Below are 6,789 nucleotides of genomic sequence, written 5' to 3'. Positions count from 1 at the left end.
CTACTGTTGTTGTTTCTGAATCATAGCAACCCTATATAGGGTTTCCAAGAAGCAACTGGTAACACAAGAAAAGTCTGATTACTTACTTCTTAAAAATCAGTGATTGAAAAACTTATGGAATACAGTTATTTGCTGATAAACATGGAATTGCCATGAATTGGAATCAATTTGACAGCAATTGGTTTTGATTTAATATAATGCAATCCCCTCCACTGATTAATTTGTAGCCAACCTATCCCCAGGTACAAGGTAAACCTGCATTTGTGGCAGTTTCATGACCCTGGTTTCTCTAATTGGCTTTCCTGGGTGGTCCCGCTGACCCTATCTAACTTTCCTCCATTCCACATTGCTATGGTTCTCCCTTTTTCAGCCCACTCCAAACCTGACCACATGAAAACATGGCGAATATCTGATTTAAAAAGTGATAACACTTTCAAAAGGTTTTATAGAAAAAGGGAAATGATATGCATGAAAAGAAATAGGATTGATATCAGCACACCCTGTTTCCAGAGTGATTGGTTTTGACTTTGGCTTTCTCTCGACCAGAAGTTTTCTCCTGGACTTCTTTATCCTTAGTCCCCTGCCTGCTATCATCTTGTTTTATTTTAAGGTGGTGATGGTTAGATAATCTTATCTTCAATATATGAAAGTATGGTTCAGTATTTTCCTTTCCACTCACAAAACAGATAGTAGCAGTGACTGCAGCAATGGGTCAGGACATAAGAAGGATTGTGAGGATGATACAGGACCCAACAGTGTTTGCTTCTGTTGCCATGAGTCAGAACTGACTCAATGACACCTAACTTCTATCAGAATCAGTACTGAGAAAAATTCCTGTATTTGTTTCCTATGATTGCTATAACAAACTGGATGTTTTAAAACAATAGAAATTTATTCTCTCAAAGTTCTGGAGTCTAGAAGTCTAAAATCAAGGATTCTTCAGTGTAAGAGTCTCCCTTGCTTCTTCCAACTCCTGGTAGTCCCCGGCACTGCTTAACTAGTGACAGCATCCTTCCAACCCCAATCTGCATTGATACATAGCATCTTCCTTTGCATAATTATGGAGTAGGGTTCACTCTGTTCAATCTAAGGAGCCTTGGTGGAACAATGCTTAATCATGTGTTTGCTAAACAAAAGGTCCATGGTTTAAACTCACCAGACAATTCTTAGGGGAAAGATGTGGCAGTTTGTTTTTGTAAAGATTTACAACCTTGAGGACCCTATAGAGTATTTCTATTCTGCCTTAGAGGATCACTATGATTTGGAATTTGTCTCAACTGGAATGGGTTTGGTTTTGGAATCTACACAATTTCATATGACCATATGGCAATTTAATTAGTTACACTTGCAAAGATCAAAGATCCTATCTCCAAACAAAGTCAATTTCACAATATCTTTTTTGATAGGGGCATAAATCAATGACATCATTCCCTTTTTCCTCTACTTTCTGTTTTTCAGTATGCTCAAGGATAATATATAATTGATGCCCCTGAGACATCACCAGGATCCATTTTATATCATTATAAAGTGTACATTTGTGCCTCATTATCTAGACTTTCTTCATTCCAGAGAGCCTGTGCAGGACCCAAAATCTCATTAGAATAAATGTTTTCAACACAAAGATAAATACTATTATCATCTCTATATAGAAATAAATGTAGCAAATCTTTAAACAGCATTTTGTTCTTGTGGCACAGCTTGTTTCCAGGAATATGTCATTCCACATGGTCTTTGTGATTTTACCTCTTCAACTCGTCTCCTGGCCTGATGCTTCAATTTATCCCTGGGGTTAATAAGGTAGATTCTACTAGGTTGTCAGGATTACAATGGTCTTTTTTTTTTTTTTTTTGTATATAGCAGTATTTAATGTGTTAGTATGCTCTGAGCTATGCATATGATTATTCACAATATATTTTAAGTATTCTCACAAAAACATCTTAATTATATTAGTGGAGTCTTCCATAAGTCACCCAGGAAAATAAAACTATTAAACAGATATTGAGAACTTGCTGTTCACCATGTCAGACATAAAGACGAATAAGGCATCACCTTCATTTTCTTCTCTATTAAAGGAGATAGACTTGGAAAACACAAATATCGGTGAAAACTCTATAGAGAAGGCACATGAGAATACATAGGCAGCAAATAAGGCTTAACATGGAAGATGAACTTTTCTTGGGTGTGGAGAAAGATCAAGATTTGGACAAATACTGCTGAAGAACAGAGGTCAACAGTGGAAATGAACAGTGTCAGGGGTCAACACTTGACAGGTGAGAAAAGCAAAGGAAGCAAGCACACTAATTAATTTCTAAAGATCTGGATTTTGGTGACAATACGGAAATGAGCCTATCAACTTTGGGACCATTCCGCATTTGGGGAACAGTCCTTGTTTCTCCTTTCAACAGAGGTAGATCAATCTCAGGGAAAGCCCAATCCACAAGGGGAGAAACAGTAGCTTCCAGTGGCAAAAACACAAATACAGCCTTTCAGGTGGCAATAGTCAGCATTTGAGATTAACCAAGAAACAAATGCTGTGTTCACTCCAAACAAAAGCTGTGTCCTGTATCATAGCGCCTGAAATTGCCACTCTGTGAATAATGAGACATTTTACAAGACATGTACCTACAATGAAATAAAAAACTAGACCAGCTTTCCTCCCAGTGTTAGCTGAGCCTCTCCAGATCTGGCTACAACAACGTGTGTCTGATGACCTCATTAGTTTTCTCAGGGGTGGGAAATAGCACAGACAGATGTCCTGGGCCATGTGACCAGGCAAAGACAAATAGCCAGGATGCAGCTGTGTAGACAGCTGTCCAAACCGATTAAAAAATAGATCTATCCATTCCCCTCGGTACCCTGAAAGATTCCAGGATTATCACAATTTATACACCAGCCCCAAATATGTTTCCTGCATAATAATACAACTTAGCACTTACTGGCACTACAATTTTTCATAGCTCACTGCAGATAGAGATTCAATTTTAAAGGCTTTAAAGAAGATATGTAGGAATTTCAAGCAATGTGCATATACAAATGGATTGGCACATTACCCCTAAGTCATTAATTAAATCTCTGAATAACATTAAATTTGTGGTTCATGATCTCATTAATCCAGTTGAGTAGATGCAATCACGAAGACCTAGGAACACATCACTTACCCTAGACCATTTTGTATAGTAGACATGATTAGGCAGCATCATAAACCTGGGTCCCACAGTTCCAATTCTAAATATGAACCCAAGAGACACAGAAACCAAACAGTTGAGGTGTCCATCAGTACAATAATGGACAAAGAGTTAAATGCTCTTGCAACAGAATACTAGTCAGCAATGAACATGAGTCATTCATAGACTTCCTCTAAACTTCATTCAGATAAGGTCGTTTGGGTCAAGGTATGGAAACAGACTCATCATGCTGTAATCAAGCCTTCTTTGCCAGCTTAAGACTCCATCTTCTTATCTGGTTATCACATTATGGGTAGGAATTTTTATCATTCCAACAATGACTGTGGAAACTGCTCTATGAGACTACATTGCACAATTTCTTTTTGCTGTTTTCAGTTGGTTAAATATAATCTTTGTTTCCATTTTTTTGTTTTGTTTTGTTTTCTGATATGCATAAAAATAGGGAGCCTTGTTTTATTTTTCTTTCTTGATCACATGGCCAGTAACTTATTCATATATCTTAACTAATTTGACTAATATAGTTGAAGTTCTCTCTGTACACATGCAAGAATAATTTCTTTAGAATGATCACCTTGAGGCTGGTACTTATAAAGTGGAGGCTAAAGATATCCCAAATGTCTAATTTTTCCAAGTTGCTACACCACTCAATGGAGTCCTGGTGTGGCACTGTGGGTTAATGCGCCAGACTGCAAAGTCAGTTTGAACTGCAAGGTCAGCAGTTCAAGCTCACCAGCTGCTCCTTGGGTGAGCACAGGGTCGCTATGGGTCGGAAATGACTCGACGGCACTCAACAACAACAAAAACAACACTCGATAATTCCTGATATCAACCATCACTCCTCCCCTCAGTATTCTTGCTAATGTCACAGGATTCCACAATTCACTGCAATGTCTCACAGATCTCAAACACTGCCCAGGAAATAGCTCATGCAGCTGTGGAGTTGGGCAAGTCCAAAATCTGTAGTTCAGACATCAATCTGGAAGTTTCTCTTCACTCATATGGTTTCAGGGACTGAGGAACCCAAATTGACAGGTCAGATGACAAGCTACTATTTTACAAGGGTATTTATTATTATAGCTAAGTGCCATCACATTGGTTCTGACACATAGCAATCTGATATAGGGTTTCCAAGAAGCAGCTGGTGAGCTTGAACTGCTAACCTTGAGGTTCAACACAACTTTGCAGTCCAGCACATTAACCTACAGTGCCACACCAGGACAAGGGTATGGAAGCTGATAAATCAGGTTAGGTGATAGACTGCAAGTCCCAAGAAGTGGAGGTCAGATGACAATGAGCCAGTTATAGGTCCAGAACAAGAGACCGAAATTTACCAAAGAATTCCTGTATATTAGAAGCGGATCACACACTGAAGGAAATGAAGGGTGGTCACTTCAGTCACATCATCTGTTAGAGTGGGGACTCAAGCTTCATCTCACCTTAATGGTGCCTCATTAACATAACAACAACTCACTCCCAAATAAGACCATAACTGCAGGCATTGTTGTTGTTAAGTGCCCAAAAGTTGGTGCTGACTCACAGTGACCCTGTATAATGAACAACAGCTGGTGAGCTTGAATTACCAAACACGTGGTTCACACAGACCTTGCAATCCAGCTCATAACCCACAGTTCCACATGGAGACTAGAATTTACAGCAAATCACAAAATGGAGGAATATGGTTGTGGTGGTGGTTGTGTGCCGTGGAATCAGTTCTGACTCACAGCAACCCTGACTGGAGTTCCCAAGGCCCTAAATCTTTACAGGAGCAGAAAACCTCATCTTTCTTCCATGGAATGGCTGGTCGTTTCAAACTATTAACCTTGAGGTTATTAGCCTGACTCATAACCACTACACTTCCAGAGCTCTTTATGAGGAATATGGCTAGAAGGGTCATATAAGATCATTGACAACACTATAACATATATAATTAATCACCTAAAAGCAATGATAATTAGTTTCAGCCTTCCTATAAAAGAAACCGGAAACAGCAGCAACACTCATGAAGTCTTTTAGAAGATCCTCATTCAAAATGATTTAAATTAATGGAACAATTAAACATTGACCTTTCAAAAAACAGATTTTGACGTTCTTGTTAAGTGCCAAAGAGTTGGTTCTGACTCATAGTGACCCTATATAGTGTTTCCGAGGAGCAGCTGAATGGTTTGAAATGCTGATCTCGTTTCTCAGGTCAGTGCCGATCCTACAGTGCCACACTAATAAATGTCAAATTGCTAAAGTGAAGCAAAATGCTATCTTAGCTTGGAAAAAAAAAAAAAAAATTGTTTTAAACAAATTCAAAATGGCAGTGCCGCTGTTCTTAAGTGCCATTTGTTCTGACTCACTTAAGGCTTCAAATTTTAGGATATAAAAATAAACTCTTTGGAGGAATGACCTAGAGAGAATGAATTTGAAGAACTGCTGATTCCAAAAACTAGATACCAGAATAATAGTGGCTACTGTGTGGTGTTGTGGGTTAAGGCACTGAACTACAAGGTCAGTTTGGACTGATAGGTTGGCGGTTCAAGCTCAACAGCCACTCCTTGGAAATCCTATAAAGGATCACTCATAGTAGTTATGAATTGGGCTGCGAACCTTAAGGTCAGCAGTTTGAAACTACCAGCTGTTCCATAGGAGAAAGATAAGGCTGTCTGCTCCTGTAAAGATTTACAGCCTCGGAAACCCTATACAGAGTCGCTATGGGCCAGAACTGACTCCATAGCACATAACAACAACAACAACATGAGTCTGAATGGACTCGAAGGCAGTTGAAAACAATAACAACTGGTGATAAGACAGCCAGTCAGTAATAGTTCTAGAAAAATCAGTTATGCTTTGGGAATAAATTGTGTGTGAACAATAATCTAAGTTAAAGCAAGCTTGTTGTTGTTGTTGTTAAGTGCCGTCAAGTCGGTTTGTTTGTGTGAGCAAAGACTTTCAATCGTGTGGATCATGACAAGCTATGGACAACATTGTGACCTATGAGTATTCCTGAACACTTAATTGTGCTCCTGAGGAATCTCTACATGGCCCAAGATGAAGCTGTTCAAAGAGAATTTGGGAACACTGAATGGTTTAAAATTAATGAAGTGTGCGACAAGGTTGTATTCTTTCACCATACTTATTCAGCCTGTATGTTGAGCAAATAATCTGAGAAGCTGGGTTATATGAAGAAAAACGTGGCATCAAGATTGGAGGAAGACTCATTAACAACATGTGATATGCAAATGATATAACCTTGCTTGCTGAAAGTGAAGTGGACTTAAAACATTTACTGATGAAAATCAAAGAGTACAGCCTTCAGTATGGATTGCATCTCAATGTAAAGAAAACAAAAATCTCTCTGCTTGATAAAAATTTTATCAACATAGAGAGAAGATTGACATTGTCAAGGACTTCATTCTTCTTGGATCAACTATCAACTCATGAAAGCAGCTGCCAAGAAATCAAACCACGTATTGCATTAGGCAAACCTGCAGCACAAGACCTTTTTAAAATGTTAAAGAGCAAAAATGTCAGCTTCAGAACTAAGGTGTTCCTGACCCAAGCCATGGAATTTTCAATAACCTCATATGCGTGTGAAAGCTGGACAGTGAATAAGGAAGAC

This window comes from Chrysochloris asiatica, unplaced genomic scaffold (genome assembly GCF_000296735.1).
Source record: "Chrysochloris asiatica unplaced genomic scaffold, ChrAsi1.0 scaffold00015, whole genome shotgun sequence".
In the NCBI taxonomy this organism is placed as follows: domain Eukaryota; kingdom Metazoa; phylum Chordata; class Mammalia; order Afrosoricida; family Chrysochloridae; genus Chrysochloris; species Chrysochloris asiatica.
Note: the sequence above shows the minus strand (reverse complement) of the source record.